The 26959-nt window shown below is 39.8% G+C and overlaps 1 protein-coding gene across 2 annotated transcripts in view; it reads left to right on the forward strand.

Annotated features, from left to right (window-relative positions):
* Positions 1–26959, forward strand: part of PLDP1 (phospholipase D P1) — a 349866-nt gene that overhangs the window by 10385 nt on the left and 312522 nt on the right. The gene's annotated exons all lie outside the window — the stretch shown is intronic.

Below are 26959 nucleotides of genomic sequence, written 5' to 3' on the forward strand. Positions count from 1 at the left end.
ATTTGGACAAGCCGAAATGTGTTTGTAACATAGTTGACTTCCACCTGGTGGGTAGTAACTCCTTATCTTGATGGGTATTCTTATACCTTGGTATGGTGTTGTGGGCATCATGGATTAAACACTACTAGGACTCATGGTTTAAGGGAGCACTTGCATCATAAAGCCTTGTAAGGGTGATCACCATATGTACTTTTCCATGATGATATCCCTTTTGATCCTGGTGCACCCCCTACCCCACATGTGCCATGTGTCTTTATGTATTTTGCACTTCCCTTTTGCCTTGGCTTTGCATCTTGATAGTCTCACAGTTCCTAATACAATTGCGTCTCCTAAGGCATCATGCTACATCTTTTGAGGCAAAGAGGGTGTCCATTTGATTCTCTATGTCACGATGGACCACATGTCATTTGAAGTAGTTAGAACACCCTCATAGATCTCTAGTTACAACAGTGGACCCATTTTTGGGGCAAGAGGGATTTTCATGTAGCATTGCAAGCAACCATGTTTGGAGACTGATGATGAGGTGGACAAAGAAGAAGAGTCAAGCAAGTGTTATCTCTGTTGAGAAGTGTAGCTTGGGAGGTACTCCCACAATCCTTGGGGGTACTTGGTTTGTGTGGAGTTGACCCACAAAAATGTGGCTTTGTGCGTTGAGTACCCAAGTGGTGAACTTTAGACCCAAAGTAGTGGGCTAAAGATGTAAGAGAAAATCATTGTTTATTCTATTGGTTGCATGAGGGGCACCTTTGATGGGCTAAAGGGCACCTAAGGCTACAATGGAGAGGGCTTATGTCAATGAAAATAATTTTATTTCTTATGTTAATGGTGTTTGAGCATGTAGGCTTAGGTCGACTTGGACAAAGACATGACCCTTGGTGGCAAAAGTCACTCCACTAAGATCACTATAAGTAGAAATAAGATTGAGCTCATTTGGCACTGTTACCCACCACTAGTGGGTGATGCCCATAGGAGAAATTTTTCTCCTAGATTGTCTTTAGGCTTTTAGTCGACAACTAGTAGCCCCTTGCAGCCACAAGATAGCTCGATGTGCCACCATCTCCGCCACTTGAGCTAGCCATTATGTGCCCTCACCCATTTGTTATGATCATATGTTTGAAGGTGGGCCTTCCAACCTCGAAGGTATGGCTTTTCATTATGTAATTGGGTATTTTTGCTTACTTATCATGGACACATCTGGACATGGATTAGTGGGGGGATTCGGTGGAAAGAATGGGCTTGGTCTGTACTCTTGTCCCCTTGTCCAACTTGGTGGTTAGTCTTGTATCCTAGTCCCATGGGATCTCCTTTATTGGCTACTAGCTTTAGGAGTGGCACTACATGGGAAACCCCAATTTTGGTTGCGGGGTCTCGCCTCTCGACACCACATACATCACTGCCCTCCCCTCATTATAGCCCCTTTTCACTTATTTCCCATTCGGGTCCACATTTGTCCATTGGGTCCACAAGGAGTTAGCCTCCCCCTTCCCTTGTCCACACTTTGGGTTGGGCCTAGAATGATGCCCTGGAGGTTGATGCAGCTAAAAAGAAAGTCAAAAGCATAATTTGGCCACTTACAACAGGAAATGTACCACAAAATGCAAAAAATGGCCGGGACATAAAAATTTAACACTTGGGCAAAAGGAAAACATGAGCTCTTCCCCTTTCATTATGACCATCACCCTAGTTCCTAGGGCCCCTATGTGAGCCCCCTGCATCATTAAGGAACCTATGATTGTCCCAACCCCTGGTGGGCGATGAATTGCCCAACCTTAGGGACTAACTGCTATATTATACGCATCATGCTCTCATTCCCCGGAGCCCCGAGCAGTGAAAAGAAAGACAAAACAATAAAAGACAAAAGGCATATGAAGAAGGGTGGAAAACCGAAGGCCGGGGTAACTCATGTACCACGATTGCTCCCTCCTACATCTATACACTCGTGTGTGGGCTTCCTTATAACTACCCTTGTACCATAGCATGTGGCTTGGAGCCTCCCTTATTACCCCACTCTGTTCCATCATTATTTCACGTGACACCTGCCAGTTGATTGATGTACCATGAACCTACCACTCCCTTAGAGGTTGAAACCACTTAATAGGGTCCTTGATTAACCCCTCCCTTGAGGCTGGGGACACCTGTACATTCTGAAGTCCATTATGGAAGGGCATGTCACTACGAAGTGCCCACTTGGTTCCATGATTTGTAAGCTCATTTGCTCAATCGTACTAATTAATTGCTATATTGGAAGGTGAGGAGACACATTTGATCTTATACAGGATTGCAGGTGGGTCTTCATCTCAGGGTTTGGCCTCCCTATACGGGATCCAAGCCCTCTAGAAGGTCATGATGGCACTTGTAGGGTGAGTGCTGAGAGCCATGGGCCTCCACCACAGTAGAGAGAAAATAACCACACCATGGGATCCTTCAGCACCACTTATTGCTTGCTGGTGTCCCAAGGATTCGATGATGATGATGCGCTTGGACCACATTGCCCAGCCAACTACACACTTGCACCACACACTTGGCAGTTGGTCTAGGGCCTAGATGGGGTTGTGTCTCACCTAGGGAGACAAGGGAGGGCTTGCATCATTGTTACAACCCTTATAGATGGAGCACATGCTTGTTTGATTCAGTTGGAGACCCATGAGGCCATTCTTTGTGCCCCCACAACCACTTGGGAGCACCACAAGTTATTTGCTTGGAGGTTAAGGGGCCAGCCATTTCATCATTGTTGTTGGAGCCCTTCTATTCATTTGGGAACATGAGGGACTTGATTTGGCCTCCGAATGACCCTATTAGCTATTGTTCTATCATTTCAACCCTCTTAAGAATTTTATTACTCATCTTTTGGAGACATTTGGTGGGTTTGTCTCCAAATTAGTGTTATTTTGTACATTATTTTATTCTAGGGGCATCATTAGGTTAATTTAGGCCATTCAAATGCCTTAAAGGCTCATATAAATACAAGAGGGCCTCATTGTATCAAACATCATCACTTGGATTGGATTTCTTTTCTTAAAAAGAATTTGAACCTACAATTGATGGATGAATTGGAGTATTCTTGATGCATTTTGATGTTTCGGTTATTGCTATCTTATCTTGGAGCTTCATGTTTGCAAATGTGATGGATGTGAAAATTTCTGAATCTAACAAATCAGAAATCCTACTATAGTAAACTGATTTGCATTACCTACTTGTGTTCTTCATTTTAACAAGTTATTTTTAGAAATATTCAGAAAATATTAATGCAAATACACTGCAACCTACACCAATATACAGATCAAGTACTGAAAAATAAATGAGACAACCATACAAAGGGCACACTTATTTTGGGACTAAACGTCCCCGGAAAAAACCAGTGTGGGAAAATCGGTGCAACAGATATGAGGGTTTTATTATTAAGCAGATTTCTGAATACAACTAGGGTGCCAAATCCGGCTTACCCAACAGAGAATAAACCCCACAGAAGTACCTCTATCCAAAGACAAATATTTTGGTGGATCCAGCAACTGGATGAACAAACCCCATGGGTGACTGCGTTGTCCCCAGTGCTGTGCAGCGATGGACGCTCCCAGCTCTGCGCTGGAATTGCTTCACTTTCCCAGTGAGCCATCTCGGCTCAGAAATCGATCTGCTAAATCGATGCCCGATCTGCTTCATAGAAACCCCAACAGTGCCTCTAAGTGACTGTGTCAGCCCTCCAGCATTTGCGTCACCCTCCTGGAGCTGCGCTGTCTCTCCCTGTTGTTGCGCTGCCTCTCTGCTATGTATTCTCGGTCTTGGACGAAAGTCCCACTGCCGAACTGTCCCTCTGTGCACTAGAAGCTCACTCCGAAATTCTCAGCAAACGACGCCCCAAAATTTCGATTTAGCTCAAGTGTTGCTCTCACTGTGTGTCTTCTCCAACTGACCACAAGCCTTCCTTTATGCTTTTCCTGTTGAGAAATCAACAATCGTGATCTAATCTCTATCAACGGCTAAGATTAAATTAGATTTGATCCTCGTCTCTTGGAAGCTTCTCACCCATATTTTCATTAATACCCATTAATATTTTATTTTTTCTAAGTTTAGACTTAGGAGCCCCATTAAAAATATTAATTATTTTAATAAAATACAATCCGGGTGGAATTTCACCAAATGATTTCTGGGTCTTGGAGAGCTCACGTGTTCTAGCCCCTCCACAAAATCCCGGAGCTAGAGCACATCCGATCCTACCCAAAAATCAATAGAATATACTCTCTTTGTCATGTAAGTGCTATTTTCATGCGAATTTCTTATTGATTCATGTCTAAATCATGGAATGCTATTTCATGATTTACTTGTGCCCTAAAATTAATGCGAATTCATGAAACACTTGGAATCTTGACTCATTGCATATGTTATTCATCTTGGCAAAACGAACGAATGTTCCTAGGGGTGGGTTGTGCACCTTTTACCTTGAAACTCCATCAATTTTGCAAAGCGAAGTATAAATTCCTCTTGTGACCTAACTAGTGCCTCTCTAGGCTAGTGAAGCTGCAAGGACTCCTTGGTAGAGCGAAGATCTCAAACTCAAACTTATCTTGACTCCATTCATCCCAATTGGCTAGGCACTGGTTCTTGTCCTTGGTGATCACCCTAAAGTTCATCTTTACCTCCTTCCAAAAATTTCAGCCCTAACCCTAAATGACCTATCTAGGGCATCAAGTGAATTCCATTTGATCCATCTTCTTGAAGAGTGAGTTAGTGAGGAATTGCCTAAGTTACCGGATCCGGCACAGGCAGGTGGAGAATCGCCGGATCCACGGATCTGAACCGGATCCGGATCCGGATACTCCAAAATACGGCGAAAAAAACGTATTTTTAAAAACGTGGCTTTTTTGAAACGGCTCGACTTTACCGGAAACGGATCCCGCCGGCGGCCGCCGGAAGCGGTGATAGGTGGCCGAAAAGTTAAAAAGCGGATAGTTTTTTAGGTTTTGTGGTCCCGCACGCGGTGTTTTTTAGGTTTATTATAACCCTTCTTTTGTCCGACTCGACTGCACAAACTGTTTCGTTCCGACCGCCGGCCCCTCTGCACAAGAATTTTTGGTTGATTCGTTCCGACTCCGGCCCCACTGCACGCGGTGTTAAAACTTAACACAGTTCTCGGCGCCGGTTCCCCTGCACGCAGTGTTCACTGTTCAGTGTTAACACAGTCGGGCAGACTGTTCCTGCACGCGGTTCACTGTTCAGACAGTCGGGTTTATTGTTACAGGTATTATTCTGCGCCGTGTTTATTGTTACAGTGATTTAATATTTATGTTTATTATATATATATATATGTTATATGTTTATTATATATATATATGTTATATATGTTATACGTTATATATGTTATTATATTTAAAATATATGTTATATATGTTATACGTTATAAACAGTTATGAACTTATATATATATATGTTATATGTTCGACGTATATTTAATAATTAATATTTATGTTTATATGTTCCGTGCTGTTTAAATTTTAATGTTTAATGTTTAATATATTAAATAATTAACGTTTAATAACAGTTATAATGTTATTTGATTTATGTTAATTTATTTATGTTAATTTATAAATTATAAATAACAGTTATTTGATTTATGTTAATTTATATAACAGTTATTTGATTTATGTTAATTTATTTAATATTTATATTTATATGTTATATTAATATAACATAATAATATTATAATAACAGTTATATTAAAATTTAATATTTAATATATGTTATTTAAATTTTTTAAATGTATTTAAATTTTAAATTTAATTTTTTTTAATGTATTTACAATTTAATTTTTAATTGTTTATAAATAATATTAATATATTATAATTTGATTTTTAAATGCAGTTCCAAGTAACTCTATACCATTATCATAATGGAACCATCACAAGATTCACAACATGAGCATGGTGAAGGGGAAATTATCAAAACAGATCCAAAATCTCCTCTGTGGCAGTATGTGGAGATTATTGGAAAAAATCCCGGAGGTGGTTCATTTAAATGGAAGTGCAATGAATGCCAAGATATAAAAAATGGCTCATATACTAGAGTGAAGGCCCATCTCACCGGTCAAACTAACACAGGGGTGCAAGTATGCACCGGGCCAAAAGATGCAAATGGCAAACCTGGCCAAGGTTTGAGTCCTGGAAAAATGAAATTCTATGCATCTTTGCAAGAAGCTGCTGATAAGAAACTTGCTAAGGGAAAACACCATGTGCAAAGTTCTACAACTAGGGCTCCATTGCCATCTAGGCCTGTTGCTACATCTAATAAAAGGGCCACTCTAGGCCCTCTTGAAGCGTGTTTCAATAATCAAGGTAGAGACATCGCTGATGAACATGTAGCTCGTTGCATCTATGCAAATGGGCTATCATTCAATTTGGTGCGTTCCCCTTACTGGCAACAAATGATTAAGGCAGTTAATGAAGCGCCAAAGGGGTACAAAAGCCCTGGATATGAAAAGGTCCGCACTACCTTGTTGGCATCAGAAAGGCAATCCGTGGATAGACAGCTACAGGCAATCCGGGATACATGGGCAGAAACAGGGGTGTCCATCATTTCTGATGGATGGAGAGACCAAAGAAACTGCCCATTAATTAATGTTGTTGCAGTATGCCCCCAAGGGGCAATGTTTTTGAAGGCTGTTGATTGCAGTGGAATAGAGAAAGATGCATCTTTCATATCCACAATTCTTATTGATGCAATAGAAAGTGTGGGGCCACATAATGTTGTCCAAGTCATTACGGACAACGCACAGGTTTGTAAAGCTGCAGGTTTGATTGTGGAGGGTCGATATGACCACATCTTTTGGACTCCATGTGCAGTCCATTCATTGAACCTGATGCTTGCCAAGATTGGTGAGATTGAATGGATTAATGAAATATATGTAGCATCAAAAGAAATCCAAATGTTCATAACAAATCATTCAATGTCCCAAGCCATTTATCGGGGTTTTGCAAAGTTGGAGCTACTGAAGGTAATTTTTTTAATCAATACTATTTGTATTAGAAATAATGAAATTCTTATTTTTAATTACAAATTTATATATGGTTTCTCATTTGAGATTTGGCCTTTTGAAACTTATAGGTTGCTGAAACTCGTTTTGCCTCCCACACTCTTGTCATAAAGAGACTTGTGGAGGTGAGACAAGCACTACAAGCAATGGTCATTGACCCTCTTTGGGAATCATGGAGGACTTCCACTTCTGATAGAGGGCAAAAAATCAAGTCCATCATTCTTGATGATGCATGGTGGGACAAGGTTCAATATCTTCTACGGTTCACTGAACCAATCTTGACTTTGATCAGGGCATTTGATACAGATACACCTTGCTTGGGGGAAGTTTATGAAAACATTGATAGTATGTTGGAGAGGATAAGGGAAATTATCAGGGCAAGTGAAAATGACCCTCATGAAACATTCTATTATTTAGTGAAGGACATAGTTACAGAAAGGTGGAACAAAATGACCACGCCATTACACCTTCTGGCATATGCATTGCACCCTAAATACTATCATTCTAAAACTTTGTCTTTACCTGGTAGAGCAGCACCAAACAAAGATTCTGAAGTGGTACAAGGATACAAGACAGCCTTGAAGAAAATTTATAGAGATATGGGAGTTGCAATGAAAGTCCGCCAAGAATTTGGAGGGTTTGTACAGTCTACTGGTAGCTTTTCAGATCCAGTAGCTATGGATGATCGAGGACATCTTGATCCTATTACTTGGTGGGGCTTCTATGGTGGGGATAGCATTCATCTGTCTACTCTAGCCACTAGGTTGTTATCACAGGTTGCTAGTTCCTCATCAACTGAGAGGAATTGGAGTACATATGGCTTCATCCATTCAGTGAAGCAAAACAGGTTGGGAGCGGCAAAGGCTGAGGACCTTGTTTATGTTCATTCCAACCTCCGTCTTCTATCACATGTTGAACCAGAGTATAAAAAAGGTCCGAGCAGGATGTGGGATGTGGAGCCTGAGATCTTTGACTTGAACCTGACACTGAATGCCATGACTCACCTCAACCTACTTGAGGATATTGTTCCACCACCAGTCCAGCCTACTGATGCAACTTCCTACATTCCAGGACCCCCATCATCTATTCATGATGTAGAGTTGCAATATGCAGAAGATATAGATCCATTTGAGGATATGTAAATGTATTTACTATTATCATTCATGATATTATGAATCATGATCCTTGGACTTTTTTGTTACTTTGTATGAGGGACGATGCACCATTTCAATGTTTTAACTTTTAATCTTCATATTTATGATTTTATGATTTATCATTCAATGTTCTAAAAATGTTTGATGGTTTCATGGAATATTTGATTTTTTAGCTTTAAGGTGTTTTTTAAAAGTTTATATATATATATATATATATATATATATATATATATATATATATATATATTGATTGTACGTGACGTATCCTTGCCGTATCCGGATCTTAGATTTTCAAAAAACTAGCGGATCCGGATCCGGATCCGTATCCGTATCCGAATCCTGGTAACGAATTGCGCTGGGGTGTCTTCTACTTGCCCTCCAAATTTGAAACCCATCCCACGGTCGGTTTGTGAGAAACACCAAGCCCTAGCCCTAGAATTGATTGGTTTAGGTCTTCTTTGGTTAGTAGCAATTTTGAAGGTCTCTTCACTCAAAAAATCAACGGAAGTTAATCATTCTTGTGACCTTTTCCTATCCTCGCCTAACCTAGACACTCTCTCAAGGATCAATTAAAACCCTAGGTCAAGATTGGATCTTCCCAAGGCCCCTTTGTGGTTCCATGTGTTCGCCCCTCTTTATCTCACAAGACCACTTGAGGAGCCTTATTTTCTTGAAGTGTCTTAGGTCTAGGATACCATCACAAGAGAATCTCCCTACTCCCTAGACCTAAGCCTTTCTTGGAGAGCCCTTATCTTGCTCTTGAAGCAACCAAGCCTATTATCCGAGTCTCTCCTTTGAATGGGCTTTGGAAATCACATTGTACATTGTTATTGATTTCGATCTTTCTGGTGATTTCCTCAATACCGAGACTCATCCCATCGGTGAAAGTTCGTAAAAAGTAGGGGACATCGACTGAGGTGACAGTGGCTCCTTATCCCATCGTTGCCACATGGTCTAGTAGTAGTCCCTTTGGAACCCCTCCTAGGAACCGTGGTAAATCATGTGGTAGCAGGCACATACAGTGCAATTTATCTTATGTGAAGACAACGCCTAAGAGGAGGATGCAAACCCTCAAGAAGGTTGAGTTGGAGCAGAAGGATGAGTTTATCTTGTGTGTTCCGTTTTGATTTGAGGTTTGGAGTGCTGGTAGAGGTTGGTTTTTGGTATGGTTCTGGGCATATGGCTGTACATATCTTTGTGAACAGGTCGAGCTAATTTTTGTGGCATCAGAGAGGGCTAAAACCCTTAGTCTTGCTAAACAGTGAAGCCGTGAGGCTTGTGGAGCTGCTAGAGTGAGGGCTGAGCTCCCTCAAGGTTATGTGCAGAAGTTAAGGGCCAAGAACATGAGGTATACACATAATTTTGTAGTCTGAGGTTGCCGCAATAAGGGCAGACTCTGAGGTGGCCGCAGGGGCTTTAACAGGGCCAAGAAATCTCATATATATAGTTGCACAGGGTCGAGAATCTTCATGAATGAGCAGAGGCATTGTTTTTGATGCTGGTGATTGCAAAATTATATGGTGAAGGTTTGTCCTTGAATGAGGGATAGGACAACGTGTTTCAAGGCCTATGTAAAGTGAAATTGATGAGGACAAATCACTGTGAGATGTTGGTATATATGAGCCTAATGTACTGTGACTTTGGAGTAGCATAGTCTTAGTTGAGAAGACAGACTTGTTGAGCCTATGTACAGTGATATTGGAGCAACTTATTCTTTGTTAGAAGCTTGAGTTGTGGAGCTGGTGTGTGCAAGTGAATTTGAAGTAGCAAAGGACATTGTGAGCAATAGAGTACAAAGCTATTGGAGGAGTAGTATCTCCGTGAGATAGGTTGCAAAGGACTTGCCAGGTACACCAAGGACTTGCTAGGTACACCAAGGCAAAGGACTTTCCAGGTACACCAAGGACAAGAGGACCAAAGGGCTGTAAGTGAATGAGCACCTTCAACAAGTAAGTCATTGTATTTGTTCTTATTGTGTGGGCAGAATGAGGATGATAAGTTGTTGGCCTCAAGCCCAAGTTCTTCCTTCTATCAGGGCTTTGTAAGGGCCACGATCCCTGGTACAGGAGCCCTATGTTTGATTTATTAAAGTTGTAATAAAATCAAGTTTTGGGTCTGCATAAATTCTTCTGTACTTTGTTGATTCACTACTGTACATTTCTGCTGTGCAAAGTGCTTGGAGTTGTGGTATTTCAGTGTGTTTGTGATCGTGTTTTAGACATAGACTTGATTTTGAAGTGCAAAGAAAAAATCAACAATCTCTAAGATAAATGAGTTCAACACTCAAGCAAAGTGACATCAAACCAAGCTCTTCCAAGCATTTGTACCACACGTGGGGCATGACATCATTCTCTTTTGGGTTGTTGGATGGAGTAAAGGGCAAAGATAAAGGCAAATGTTGGAACGTTGAAGTCTTATGTTGCAAGTTAAGCCCCTAAGGGCTAGTCATTCAAGGTTTACTCAAAATCACTCAAGGAAAAGGTCAAAGTGCTCGAAATCAGCCTAGTTGCTAGCATTCCAAGAGAAGAAAGGGAGGCCAAGCCCTCCAAGGAAGCAAAAGAAGCATCTATAAGCAAGACATTGAAGTAAGAAATGAAGAAGCAAGCACCCAAGGGCCTAATTAAACAAAGCAATATCAATTCAAAGGTCAAAGCAAAGCATTTTCTCTCAAGTAAGGTCGCTGTTGCGAAGATTGAGGACCAAGGAGAGAGACCGATCCATCATTTGAAGAAAATAAGCAAAGTCTAGGAGGTTGTTCAAGGTTCCAAGTATTCCTAAAATTATTTCAAGCCAAATCAAGAGAGAATCCAAGGGAATGTTGCATCCTCCAGACACATTTATTTCTTTTATGTTTGACATTGCTTTATTTATTGAGGGTTTTATGACCAAATTTTGAGCTTGGAAAGTCATTCCCATGCCTCATGGAATGCCTTGACTTACAATATAGGCTTGGGCCTTCATTTAAGAGATATCTTGAAGTGTAATAAGCATTATTTGAGCCTTTATTGTCGCTGTTTTTTGAGGAGCCATCCACCTTTCTCTTAGCCATTTGAGCATTCTACATGGTCAATTCAAGTCGTTGGAGTACCAAACGATGAAGAAAAATTCAAGGAACATTGCCATGCAATCACAAGCAGAACGTTTTGTCATCTAGGGTCAAAATGGCCCCTCTTGGCCACATCGATGTAGCTTTTTTGCCTCTATTGGGGTTTTACTCAATGTAATTTTGAACAAATTAATTTTTGACTTAGCCTCCAAGTATTTTGTGGATGGCAAGTCACTTTTTTTGTGGGAGACCAAGGAGGAATTTTTGAAGAGCCTCATCTATAAATATAGGCCTTTTCCTCTTTGACAGTCATTTTGAACTTGTTGAACTATCTAATACAAATGTGAATTTTTTCATGAGACAAAAGGGTTTACACATGAATCCTCTTCTCTTGTTTGGTTGATCAAATTTATTCAAAGACAATTTGTGGAACAATTCAAAGTTACTACAAGGCTAAGGAAATCAATCCAAGAAGGCTTGGAAGAGGAATGTCTAGGGTTTATCTCACACCATTCTCTTAATTTGTACAAATTACTGTTGTTCTCTTTTGGGACATGTTTCAAACTCCCCGCTGTTGAGAAATCTAGGGCATAGCAATTAAGTGATTTCTCTTCTATTAGTAACTGTTTGTGAGTGCTTTTTACTTCTTTATATCAGGATCTTCTTTTATTTAGGTTATTAGTGTCCTTCATCAAACAACTACCAATGCATAAACCATAAAGAGACAAGAGACACAGAATATAGGCTATTGAATTGAGGCTTCTGTGATCCATATCAGGTTTGAGAGAATTTTTCGGCGTAAATCACATGATATTTCTTTTGTCGATGCGTTTCGAACCAACCAGTGTGGTTCATCATCAGGACAAGTTGAAGAATCAGATCCAGCTTTGCATGTTAAATAGTGAGAGCGGAACCTCCAACGGCTATAATTCTAGATCAGGTAACGGTTAAAATGACTAACGGCTAAATTAGACTGGGAAACGGTTAGATGGACATGACCAGGGGCATAACCATACTTAGTAAAGAACTAAATATTAAAATATTAATTAATCAAATGGATATATTACCCAGAGGTTTTACTCATTATAAAAATTATATATTATATATATATATATACACACACACACACATATATATATATAAATATATATAAAATAAATTAATTAAATTAATAGTTAGCTAAAAAGGTCATAACTATTTAATGAAAATATATAAATATATATATATTAGAAACTATTTATATGGGGATATATGAAATTACATAGAGGTTAAAATTTATTTTATTATTTTTAACCTCTATGTAATTTCATATATCCCCATATAAATAGTTTCTAATATATATTTATATATTTTCATTAAATAGTTATGACCTTTTTAGCTAACTATTAATTTAATTAATATATATATATATATATATATATATATATATATATATATTTATAATATAATTTTTATAATGAGTAAAACCTTTGGGTAATATATCCATTTGATTAATTAATATTTTAATATTTAGTTCTTTACTAAGTTTGGTTATGCCCCTGGTCATGTCCATCTAACCGCTCCCCAGTCTAGTTTAGCCGTTAGTCATTTTAACCGTTCCCTGATCTAGAATTATAGCCGTTGGAGGTTTCGCTCTCACTATTTAACATGCAAAGCTGGATCTGATTCTTCAACTTGTCTTGATGATGAACCACACTGGTTGGTTCAAAACGCGTCGACGAAAGAATATAGGCTATCAGCCAGGGCCAAAACCTCTCATCCTTTGAGAGGAAAACCCGAACAAATTCTTCTTCTTATAGAGATTCCAATTGACGAATACCAAGACCCTGACCCTTGACCTATTTTCCACTCCAAGACCAAGACAAAAGTTCTCTTGATGAGATCCTTTGACAACGACAGTGAACCTGCTGCTTCTTTCCTTTTCTCGGCTCCTCTTCCACTTCAACCTTCTTCAACTTCAAACCTTTAGCCTCCTTTCTAGACTTGATCTTCTTCTTATCTAGGCCTTCCTTCTAGACTTTACCTTCTTCTAATTCTTGTCTCGGCCTCCCTTCTAGATTCGACCTTCTTTCCTCCAACTCGGCTAGGAGGAGTGCTACTCTTTCTCTGTTCCTTCTACTGCAACCAAGCCTCAGAATTTGCACTTTCTCGGCTCCTTTTGCTGCAACTAAGCTTCAAACTTCGCACTTTCTTGGCTGCTCTTTCTCGACTCCTTTTGCTGTACTTCACACTTTTTGCTTTAGACCTAATCACTGAAAATTTTGTGTCTAAATGAAATTTTGATGGCCCTATTTATAGTGGTTTGCCTCCGTAATAAGCCGACTTGAATAGTGTGAGTTAGCATGACTATTTGGAGGAGTTAATTAATTCCATTTGAAGCCGACTTGAAGAGGGATGCCTTGTGCTTGTCTTGGAGGGCTACTTGACATCAATGTTGTGAAAAGCGCAAGCAGGATTAAATTGGCGTGGGGAACGAATCGGAAAAAATAGGAAAAATCGGGAAAAAAGCGGGAAAAAATCGTTTGGTACAAAAATATTCATTTTTTTTCAATTTTTTTAATATCTAAACCATCTACAACATAAAATAAATACATTGACACATAAATATGATAAAAAAACTAATATATAAGATGTTTAATATCATTTCTAGCGCTAAAATCACACATAACATTGAATCATGTCCTGAATAGTAAGTCTTGACTCCTGAGTCCCAACTCAGCCTCAAAATATCAACAAAAAATATGATAATGTATCTCATCATGTCATAATGTCATATACAATAAAATGAAAGTCTAATCCTATTGATTTCCTCTGCCCTTCTTGCGAGAAAATGTCACAGCTTTCCCTTTCCCTCTAGATGTAGATGCTGGTGCCTGTGCTGGTGGAAATGGCAGTGGAGTCTGATGTGCTCTAGAAGCTGAAGAACTAGAAGTAGGAGCTACAGGAGGTAGACCACGTCCTCTACTGGTGGTAGTGGTAGCCCGGGTAGGCGGTGTCACCTCCTCCTCCTCCTCCTCCTCTCTGCTCCTGCTCCTACTCCTGCTCCTCCTCCCCCTCCACTACATCCTGCACTAACCAATCATCAGTAGAATCCATGAGAGGCCTTTCGGCCTCAACCCTCCATGCAGCAGTGGTGTCAATCCCATCCAATGAGATGACATCCACATCAGGTGTCCTCTCAAGTTGCCTCACCCACAATCGAAGATTGTAGTAGACGTAGACCATGTCATTAAGTCGCTGGGACTCCAACCTGTACAAAGATCATGAAATAATAATTAATAATTAATATTATAAAAAAAATATTGTTTAATGAATTCAAAAATTTATTTGGAAATTTGCAATATTTTAAATGTTTAAGTGTTAACCTGTTGCGCTTCTTGTTGTGTATTTTTTCAAATACACTCCAGTTGCGCTCACATCCTGAGGAGCTGCATGTTTGGCTGAGGATGCGTATGGCAAGCTTTTGCAAAAGGGGTACCCTGCCACCATACATTTCCACCATGCATCTACAACAAAATTACAAATAAAATTTTAAATAAACATAAGAAAAAAATGGAATTTGAAGAGACAATGAAATTTGAAACAAAGTTACAAACTAAAAAATACCTGGCATTTTAATCGTCCTATCAGTGATAGCCATCTCAAAGCCAAATGTGCCACCTGCCATCTTATATGTCTCAATTTGTTTAGAGATCTCTATATGTTGTTCTGGAGATCGCACCATCTTCTGGACACAGGATAAGGATCCATCCATGATCTCAGCATCAAAATCAAACCCACATGCATAAGAAAATGCAGGGTTCAGGAAAAGCCCAGCAACATGAATGGGATGATGGAGTGTGTTGTTCCATCGCTCATCAATCACTCCCCATAGAAGGAGTTGTTTCTGAAACCCATCATCTCACTTATCATCATAGTAAGCCCGAATGGCTTCTTTGGCCCTGTCCATGGCTTCATACAAATAGCCCATTGCGGGCTTCTCACCATCAACCAACCGAAGAACCTTTACCAAAGGTTCAGTGACGGCGCACACCTCCTGCACTCCCGCCTAAAAGTCTTCCTGGTATGAAACTAGTCTGCATACGGCCTCTCCTTCTGGTTTGCGGCTCATTGACAAAGCACGCCACACCTCTGAAAGAAACATTCTCTTCACATCCCACATAGAATTCAAGAGGGATTGAAGAGATATGAAACTCGTGGCAAACCGTGTAATGGCGGGGCGCACCAACTCTTTGTTGTTGGTGAATCTTCTCATCAAGCTAAGCACAAATGTATGATTACATATAAATTTTGTGATGCTTTTTGATGAGTCAACAATATCTTTGACAAAGGGAATTTTCTCTATGTCCTCTAACATCAAATCAATACAATGGGCAGCACAAGGTGTCCAAAATGAAGTAGGATGCCTGTCCATAAACATTTACCAGCAGCGACATAATTTGCAACATTGTCCGTTATGACTTGGACAACATGTTGTTCACCCACCTCCAAAATAAACACATCCAGCAAATCACATAAAGTTCTTGCATCTTTGATTTGATGAGATGCATCAACAGATTTGATAAACATAGTCCCCTTGGGACAACTAACTGAGAAGTTTATAAGGGTTCTCCCCTTTTGGTCAGTCCAACCATCTGACATAACAATGCATCCTGTTTGTGCCCATGATGCCCTAAAATCCTCCAATCTTTGGGTGCAGTAACGCTTTTCATTTTGAAGAATCCGGCCTCTGAAATCATGATAAAAAGGGATTTTGTACTCCGGGCCAACACTGGCAATAGCATCAACAGTAGGTTGGAAAAATGGATTATTCCTTACAATGCTGAAAGGAATATCACTCCAGAGGAGAAATTTTGCCATCAACCTGTCAGCTTGTTCTTTATCAATTCTTTTTAGCATTGAACCGATAGATGGTTGTGAACCAGGTGTGGTTCGAGGAACAAAAAATGATGATGCAGCTACCAGATTGACTGATGCTGCAGTAGAACCAGTGCCACTTGGGCCACTTCCTTCAACTGACCTTTTTAGTTGCTTTTTGAGTTCTTCTTTGGCCTCTCTAGTGTGCTCTAATTCTCCCAGTGCTCTCATGGCTCTTTGGATAAGTTCAGGATTTGTATTTGTTCAGGGCCCCACATCATGTCCAGGAATTTGTGCAAGGTGAAACTTTAACCTGTACACCCCCCCGCGTATCTCCTTTCCACACAACTTGCAATTCAAGTTTTGTCTATCATTCGGAGCTTTAGGTTCACCATATTCCCAGAAAGGATCCAATTTCCTTGGCATGTTTGTTTTTGAACTTTGAATTTGCAAACCTATGGGAAAATAAAGATTAGGAAATAGGAATTTAGGATTACAATTTAGCATTTACAAAATTACAAGTTACAAATTTCCAGAATCCAAAGTTCCAAACCCAAGTTACCCAACCAAATGGCAAATGCCAAAAACAATGAAAAAACATAAACAATGTTTAAAAAAATGAAAAAAAAAAATTGGTTCCCATAGTCATACCAAGTTACCCATCCCAAATCAATGAAAAAATACAAAAAATTCTTTAAAAACAATGAAAACAAAAGGAAAATGGTGCCCATATGAAGTTTCCCAACGAAAAACAATGAAAAACATAGAAAAACAATGTTTTTAAACAAAGAAAACAAAAAAAATTAATCAACATACCGTTTCTATGGAGAAATCGGTGGTCTCCTCTTGAATTTGTCCTCTAAGCACTTAGATTTGGTCACAAACCCTCTTCAGCTGCTCTCCAACACCTCCTCCTCCTTCCGCGCGCGACCACTGTCCAAATGACAAACAAAAAACCCAAAAACTCATTATAAATCGCGCTGCCCCGATACCCCGCGCTTTTTTCGGAAAAAATCGCGCTTTTTTTGGAAAAAATCGGCAAAAAAAAATAGCCGATTTTTTCGTGTAAAAAGCGCGATTAAATCGGCGAGGGGAAAAAAGCGCGATTTAATCGCGCTTTTCACAACACTGCTTGACATTTCTATTGACTCTTACATAAGTGTAATATGCCCAAGAAGGGTCCTTCATAGTAGATACATGACATAGACTCAAATTGACTTTTATGATTAGATGACAAATCCTAAAGGTTCACAATGGGAGCCATCACTAAAATAAAATTCCTTGCTCATGAAACCCATCAGACAAGCACTACAATAATAATTTTTTTCTTTTTTCTTTTCATCAAATACATAAAATCATAATTACATGTCATTATGAAGACCGAACCTAGTTACACTTTTGAACACTTCCTCTTAACTAGGGAGGTATTCATAATCGTACTTGGTCATTCTCAATCTCAAGAATTTCTCATAAGAAGAGTCAGATTGGTAATCCATCAGTATAACATCATATCAACCAACATTGTCACATAACAAGGCCTTGACTAACAACTCTATCTCTCCACGAGATCCGATCACAATGTTGGCGAGACTCATGATGTATAAACATGCTCATCATTGTCTCTCTCAGAACATACTCCACCCAGGTTCTCAAGGTGTGTTCCACCAGGACTATTCTTATCTTGGATTCCCAGTCCTCAAAGAATATCGGTCTTCAATGACTATTCTTATCTTGGATGCCCTCGTACATCCTCAAAGAGCATCGGATGTCAGATGCTTACCCAATTCTCCATTCTGTCTTCCCAAGTGAAGACAAGAATGACATATCTATCTCTCCCTCTTAATTAGGGAGGACATAACTATTCCAATAAAGGAATATACTCATTCCTACAGAAGGAATGTACCTAAGCTTCCTCTTGGCTTAGGAATTTCCAAGTTTCTTACAAGTAAGAAACTTGTTTCCAGTTCTAGTGGCAGTGATGAGAATTGATTTTGCGTCTTCCTTAGATTAGGTCTGGTAGTTACCGATTCACCACGTTGTTAAAAAAAAGAAACTTGTTTCCAGGATCCCTCTTAATTAGGGACCTACAACAGCTCCTCGGTGGAGATAATGGGACAACCAACTTCTTGAAGAACTCCTCACGATGTCATGAAGTTCTTTTCGTCATTCAAGAGTCTTCATATTTTGGGATTTCTTCTAAGGGCACAAACCATCCATCATTTTGATCCATGAGTTAGTCATGTCATCATCGAAAAGTGATCCATCAGTCCATATTTGGCCTTCCTTCATGCCATGTTTACTTAAGGATCTTTCGTCCTACTACACGTGCGTCGGTGGTGGAAGACATCCATGGATCTTCCCTTGGCAGCCTTGCATAAACCCATCCAGATATTAGATCAAAAATAAATGAATGAACATTAAAATCAACATTACCTTTGTGATGGTCTCTTATCATGGCATCTTTTAGTTTGCATCAACATCCTGAATACATATCGACACATCTCCCAAAGATATATATTGTCAAGGGTCTCTTTCTTTTCCAGACTTCGTTAGAGTCTTCATATCTTCCATGGAGATATCCTAGTGAAATCTTCTTGGTCTTTCGGGTGTTGATAACCTTTACCATGGTTGCATATTCCATGATCTCTTCCTTCCTTTCGTCACACATCTCATTCCCAGGAGCTTCCAATCAGAGTTCCTCAATTGTTGTCAACCACCTCATACTTCATATGAGGACATATTATGTTGATTTCATCTAGTGAATGTATGACTCATGCATTCCTGCATTTCTTCGAGGGAGGAGATCCTTCCTTTTGATTATGCTCTCAAGATAGAGCATTGATCCATGTTACCTGCAACCATATGACATGACTTCCACAACATCAAATGTAAGCATACATACCTCATTTTTTCTTTGGTTCATCCAGACTTCCTGCAATAGCTTCCTTGATTGAAAGAGTTTCAATCCCTTGATCTACTTTACTTTTATGTCATCATACCATCATCCCATGAATTCCACAAGTTTGGAATTCTTGATGAAACACTTGCTTTCTCTCTTGATCGGTGAACCTATCGATGAAGATTCCATCAGAGAATCTTGAGTATCCCCATAAACAAATGTTTCCTTTTGACAGATGTCTTATAAACCTTGTACTAGATGACCTTGCCACTTATGTTCCAATGAGATTCCCAAGAGGTATCCCCATCAACAAATGTTTCCTTTTGACAGATGTCTTATAAACCTTGTACTAGATGACCTTACCACTTATGTTCCAATGAGATTCCCAAGAGCTATATCCTTTAACCATCTTTCATGCTTCTCTATGATGATTTCCTGAGCTCTTGCTTCCAATGCTCCTATGATGCCTGGATGCATCCCATTTAGTGAATAATGATAGCCATATGTCGCAATATAAGACTTAGGAACTTGAGAAGAACTTAGGTGAGGAAGACTATCTCAGTAATAGCCTCTTACTTCCTCTGTCTTGGACTTCTTCTTCTCAACTTCCTCTACTTCTTTGGCGATATGGTCTTCTTTCTCTTCCTCTTTTGTTGTCCTTCTTGACGTTAGGGCAATCTCTTTTCTAGTGTTCCTATTTTGACACCCATAGCATTGAATTTTAGAAATGCCCCTTTTCTTTTTCCAAGAACTAGACTTTCCAAATTTTCCCTTTCTTCTTGTCACTGCAGCATAAGCTTGATTTTGCTCACCTGCTCCCACATTAGATTTGGCGTTTAGTCTAGATTCTTCAATCTTGCATAGTACCATAGATTCTGGAATGGAGTAGCTTCTTTCTTCCCATAAATACTTGAAGTGAAATTACCCCACTTCTCCAGTAGTGCATTTAATACAACTGTAGTCATTTCTCTATCAGACATGACTTCTCCCAGATCTCAGATATCCTCATAAAGTATGAGGCTATTCCATCTTCCCTTGTCATCTTCAACTTGTAGAGTTCTTGCCTTAATGAGATGACTTCTCCACTTGTGCTTACGGAACATAACTCTACTAGTTTGTCATAGTTTTCTTTTGAAGTTTTGAGTTTAGATACATATGGGATGAGGGGATCCTTGATGGATTCTATGAGAATCCTTTGAGCCCTAACTTCCCCTTTCATATATATGGCAAGAGCTTGAGCATCTTCCTCTCTTGGTTTAGTGATAGAACCTTTGACATGTTCCATAACCTCATTTTCAATGAGATTAGCAATTTGTCTCTCTTGAGAAAGCGTTCTATTTCTCACACAATTCTCAGCTGATACAACTGATCTTGGCCTGCCTTGATCACTACTTGATCTCAGTTCCAGCACACAATTCTTCCTTTGCTGCCTCCTTGACTTGCTTTGCAAACCCTGCTGTCTTGCTTCAATTTTGCTCCTCCTTCCTTGTGCACTTGAGCCCCTTATTCCTTGCGTTGATCTCCTATTTCCTAGCGCACTCCAGGCCCTATTTTCTAGCGCACTTGTGCCCTATTTCTTAGTGCATTTCAACCTCCTATTCTTTAGGACCCCAACTCCTCTCTCCTGCACACAACCAACTCCTAAATCCTAGCGCACTTGTGGCTCCTATTTCTTAGGACACAATTCTCGCACTCCACAATCAAGGCTCTCTCACAAACTCATGAGCTTTGTCTTGTCACAAACATTTGTGCTCAAAACAATGTGATTTGCTTGTGCTTTCATTGTCTCTTTATAGGTGAACTTCGATCCATGCAAGGAGGCCCAACTTAATTTAGAACTTGAACTCTGATAGCGAGTTAATTGAGAGTGTTACTCACTCTCCTTCCAATCATCACTGGAGTTGTTAACTTGTGCTCTCTCCAATCATCACTGGAGTTGTTAACTTGTGCTCTCTCCAATCAACACGAGAGATCTAACTCGCTCTTCCTTCAATCAAGATTGAAGACTAACTCACTTTAACTGAACTGCTAACTGCCACCTCATTTTGTAGTCAAACTAATTAAACTCCACTTAATTGAAGCTCAAACTCTACACATGCTAACTTGATGATTATTCCAGTAAACTGGAAATATTTCATCCTAACTGAAGTCTAACTCATGAGGACAACTCAAGGTCTTCACTGCTAAGTATTAATTTTAGTTAACAAGTTCTTTGCTTAGGAAAATTACTTTAATGTTACATGTTAACCCATTTATCGATCCATTTCATTTCCATTAGCAATCACATAAATCATTATCTCATTTCCAGTAACTGAAGAAAGAACATAAACAATAAATGCACAAGATAAGCCAAGACAAGAGAACACAAGAATATGGCTCAAGCTAGGGAAAAACCTCAAGATGGGGAAAACCCTTGATCAATTCTTCTTATTATTAATATCAAATGTTCAGAAGAGAGAGAGAGAGACAATACAATAATTCAAAGTTAAAATTGACTTGCCAATTTGAAGATCCAATATCACTGCCCTTAGATAAATAGATGGTCCAATCAAAATTGCAATTTTGCAGCAGTGAAATTGTGCCCTCTTAAGCTGGTGTCATACTGCTGTAGAAGCTTGGTCTGGTTAGGGTTACTTACAGTCCATCGAGGAGCTACTATAGACTGTCCAATTTGGACAACCATCCAACTAGCATCCAAAACTACTCAAATACATCATATCTGCACATACCTTATGATCACAAGTGCTGGAGTATACTGCTGTTGCTTGCTGCTCCTGGTTAGGGCATGTGGCACACTGCTACAACCCTCACAAACTTACCCAAACAACCTTCTACAACTGTTGCCTCCCTTCAAGACAATTTGTTCGCTTTCTACTACGAGTCTGGGCTTAATCCAACCCCCAAACAATCCTCCATTCCAACCTGCCTTCACCAAAATAGTTTTGTGGCCTACATGGCCTTTTGCTTTCCCTCTCGCCCCCCCTGTTAAGCTATATTAGTCCCGTGGCTTGCTTGAGAAAGACTCCCTTTAGCTGCGACTCAACTAGGAGAGAGTTTCCACACCATAAAATCACACCCAAACACTCCAACTATTCCCTTATGCCTACGGCCAACCTTTGTGATAACTCAGACCTGCAACAGAAGATAGATATACCCAAAACAACCCTTTCTTCCATGCCTTGTCCTCCAACCAATTTCGCTGCCACAAAGTTGTATTATCATAAGAATGGATGCACAAGGATGTGTCTAATGAGGTTGGAGGTCACCTTTATTTATACAAATCATTGAGGGTCAAAAGACATGTCGTTGGGTTTCATGAGCCTACATGTAGGTGTGGCTGACCTTGACAATTTGGATATGTGTGGGCTTCACTTCAAAAACATATTGCTCTTTGTCCAAATTTAGTGATCTTTAGGTCGATTTTGGTCCTCTCGAAAAAAGGATTTCAATGCAATAATTATCTCCATCAAATGAGCTCTAAAGTGGAATTTGGCCCTAGTTTCCAATTTTAACACTCCCTCTCAACTAGGGAGAATTCCACTTTGCCAATATCTGACCATTTATCAACATGTCATCCTGACATCATTAACAATATCTTTATCTTGTCTTGGCTTTGCTGAACATTGATATAGATAATAAGAAGAATCGATTAAGAGTGAGTCACGAGACCTTGCCACTCTCCACTGACAAAAATCAGTCCACATAACTAGGGGTAGAATCCCAATCAGACTTGATCCCAAATCAAGTTGTTGAACACCATGCATCCTAGACATAGGGAGTACGACAGTACATGATGCGTCCATCTGTAGTGCTATGGCCCCTATTCGCTTTTCCCAACTCATTGGCTAGATGCGAGGTACTTCCCATGAGTCTCGGACTACATGGGTAAGGTGTATGCCGAGGCATCTGCAGGAGAAGGTGAACCATTCATCTTGCTTATATGCCATAGGAGAAGGTGAACCACTCATCTTATGCGTATCTCATCAATCGTAGGGTAAGGTGAACCACTCACCGTATGCGACATCATGGGGTATCAGAGGGGAAGGTGTACCACTCACCCTGTACACAACGTACCAATAGGGGAAGGTGAACCACTCACCCTATGGTCACATATAGCTTCAAGAAGTACGCCAGGTCCCCAGGAGCTCCCAGAGCTCAATGTTCAACCGAGACCCTTATAATAGGGTCTTTCCATGACTCCCAACATCTCTATGAAGGAAGTTAAACTTGACCTTACCAAGAGGCTTGGTAAGGATGTCGGTAACCTGCACATCCATCCTGAAATGATGGATCTTGATTGCTCCCCACTGTTCCATATCCCAAATAAAGTGGTACCTGATGCCAATATGATTAGAGCGGTTGTGGAACATGGGATTTTCCGAAAAGCGAATCTCACACTACAATATACAACGGTGGTTTTCAACACGTGCTGAAATTACTCACTGAAGAGCTTCCTCATCCAACTGGCTTCATAATAATGAGCCATGCATGCTGCTTTATACATTCGGCCTGAATAGTCCATATCCCAAATAAAGTGGCACTTGATGCCAATATGATTAGAGCGGTCGTGGAACATGGGATTCTCCGAAAAGTGAATCTCACACTACAATATACAACGGTGGTTTGCAACACGTGCTGAAATTACTCATTGAAGAGCTTCCTCATCCAACTGGCTTCATATAATGAGCCATGCATGCTGCTTTATACATTTGGCCTGAATAGTGCTCCCAGAGCAACAAAATCAAGAAATATAGTACTAGATGTGCTCTTTCCACCCATCACATTGCCAATCGAGCCAACATCAGAGTATCCATGGAATCTTAGATTCTGGCAGTGTATCTCTGACCATAGATAATAGAATCACAGAGATATCTCAACAAGCAACTATCCAATATATGAGGCTCATCCATAAATCGACTTAGAGTCTTTATAGCGAGGCATATGATAGGTGTTTATCAAGAATAATAGGGATCCCACAAGATATATATATCCAGACCAACAACCTCTCCATCTCATCAGACTTCTAGGAAGCTTGCTTTAGGTCAGAGAGGAAAACTTTAAAGAATTATCGTGGTCCTTCTTCAACCAAGGTGAAGAAATCCTCCCATGAGATTATCCCAAAACAACTGCATTATTCTTCATCGCTAGATCACTGCTACCAATGCATCAAATTACTCAATCCATGATGAGGAGGGGTACTTCGCACTTAAGCATCCATATCCATAAGACCATTCTTTGTAAGATCCTGGCTCAACGCATCAAAGTGCCCAATGACCCAACCAAGATGCCAAAATCAGGGTCTTCTGCTTATCGAGCTTGTTAAGACATAGAATCTGTCATGTACTTTCTTCAAGGCACCTTTGTTTTCATGCTCATAAGGGCTGTTACAAGGAACTGCTCCAAAGTGCCATGCACTTTCTCTCCTAGCTACTAGACTTCCAAGGGTACCCAAAGGTGCCAACATAAAGGTGTTGCATGAACTTCCATTGCTTCAGTTGCTAGACAAAGATATAAATGGCTGCTACTGATCTTTTCAACAAGATCTCATCAGCTTCTAGGCATCTTCTCATTGTCCTCCTTGAAGAGAACTCTTCTAACAACCTTTGACCTTTGATTAGGGCCTCAAACTTCATCTATAGAATGCTCAGAGTAGAGTTGTATGAGTATCTTTACTCTTACAAATTGTTTCAAGGACAACTTCACTGGGACTTGGCATAAATAGGAGACACAAAAATCCTTTCTTTGCTGAGGCTTGACCTTTCTACAAAAGAGAGCAGACTTTTCCAAAACAACAGGCCAAACCAAGGCACCAACTACCTCTTAGTCGGTTGATCCTTCTCACTGTTTAATTTTGCATAAGATATAAAATTGTACTGAGGATCTCGGCCTCTATATCACAGATACACACTCTCGAAGATAAAGTATCATGGCAAGCAACAAAAGATTACAAGTTTAGACCAACTCGGCTCCATGTGCCATACGTTGTAGGTTCTGCAAAATATTTGGCTTTCTTCTAGAATGAGGATCCTCACATTGCATGCTTTCATACAAGGATGATATGGATCCTCTGCAACTGAGGATCTTTCTTTGCAGGCTCTCGACCTTATTACCAACTAGCATACCCAAGACCTTTTCTTTTGAAGCTCAGAGAAAAACGAGAATGTCGACCCATTCATGTTGGAAAATGTAACTAGTTTCGGTGTTCATTAAATGTATTTGAGTCATCTTGTAATGTACTTGTCAAAAGAATAAAGAAAAGAATTATTATTATTATTATTATGACTTATTAAAGCATGGGTTTCATGCTTGGGTCACCATGTTTTATGTCAAAGTCCCCATTGAGGACTTCTAGGATTTATTCTGAGTCAATAGAGTCATTGTACTTTTAAAGAGACCCTTCTTGGGCTTTTGAATCATGTAAAAAGGTTTAGTATTGAGTCAAATATAATTTATGTATCCTCCACATCAAGTCGGCCTAAGGACATCAATTCGACCTCCCTTGAAGCCTATAAATAGAAGCAAGTCGAATTCATTTGGAGCACACTCTCTCACAAGAAAGTTCGATATCTCTTGAAGTCGGAAGAAGTGCGAAGTAGAAGAAGAAGGGGAAGGAAGTGCGAGTTGGGTGGAGTCTAAGGAGAAGAAGAAAAACAAAATTTTGGTGCCTCTCTCTCTTTGTTTCGTGCCCTAGTTTGGGAGATCGAAGTCTTCCAAGTTTTGCTGATGCTGGAAGCTGCTACATAGTCGAAGTTGCTGGAAGAGAGGTCGAAGATCTGGGAGGCTAACTTGGTGTGGAGGGAAGGTTTGGTCTTTGTCTAGGGTGAAGAGTCTCAAAGAATACTATTGAAAGGAAGAGAATTTTGACTGGGTTTTCCCCTCGAGGGGGGTTTTGCCCTGGCATAGTGCCTATATCTGGTGTCCATTGTTTTATGTGCTTTCACTTTGGTAATTGCTTGATGAACTAAAGAAAGAAGATATAAAGAAAACTTAATAAGAAGTCAAGAACATCACAAGTAATTATCAAGTATAAGAAAATCTTTCTGCCTTTCTGATTTTCCAACAATTGAAATACCCTTATCAGGTCGGCTTACTTAGTCGATAGGGATATAATATATATATGATACCAGGTCATAGCGACTCGACTTTTCTATCGCATGAATGCACAGAACAACAATGGCCCATACAGTGGCTTCTTCAGTCATATGGATAAGATCAAGACTACTGAGCTTTAGTTCTGGGATTATAATATAGGTGCACAAGAAGGACTCAGATCCCTTTGAAGACGAATTTCTGGGCTTCCAAATCTTCTCAGAATTTATGAGGCTCGGATATGACTCTTTTTTGCTAGACAAAAAATCATATGATCCCGAGGTAGCGAATTTTCAGAACTAAATCTTCTTTTGTTTCCAAATCAGGTCTCTTTCAATGTAATTCCAGAACTATGTCTTTCCTGCCTTTCAATGTAGTTTCAGGTCTCTTTCCTGCCTTCATGCTTCTATGAGCAAACAACATGGCAAAAAGATGACAGTGATTTCAAGTTCGGTCGTCCATATTTTCAGAACTTCTGTCTTTTGAAAAGACCCCAGAATTGTGCCTCAACGATTTTAGTTGCTGTAGGATTAAATCCACAGGTCCTCACCAAAGCTTCTTTCCAAGAATGTCAATAGTGACACTAGCCCTCTTCTCAACTGAATTAAAGAACATACCTTTTGGATTTCTGAAGAGACTTGGATCTTTTACTAAGCTCTCCTCAACTCCTTGTTTGCTCAAAAAGGCTTGAAGGCTTAACACGACCTTAGATCACTTCAAGATAGGACTGCTTCCATTAGTTGCTGAAGGAGGACTTGCAATCATGATTAGCATCTTCAGATTTGATTAGTGGCCTTCACGAGCTATTGAGCCCAACTCTAACATATACCCAAACTTGAATTCATAACTCCTTCAGAGACCTTTCATGATTGCTAGGGCTTGCAACAAGA

Source organism: Pinus tabuliformis, chromosome 4_1, assembly GCF_031772625.1.
Source record: "Pinus tabuliformis cultivar Carrire ecotype Pingquan chromosome 4_1, CPIR1, whole genome shotgun sequence".
Lineage (NCBI taxonomy): Eukaryota > Viridiplantae > Streptophyta > Pinopsida > Pinales > Pinaceae > Pinus > Pinus tabuliformis.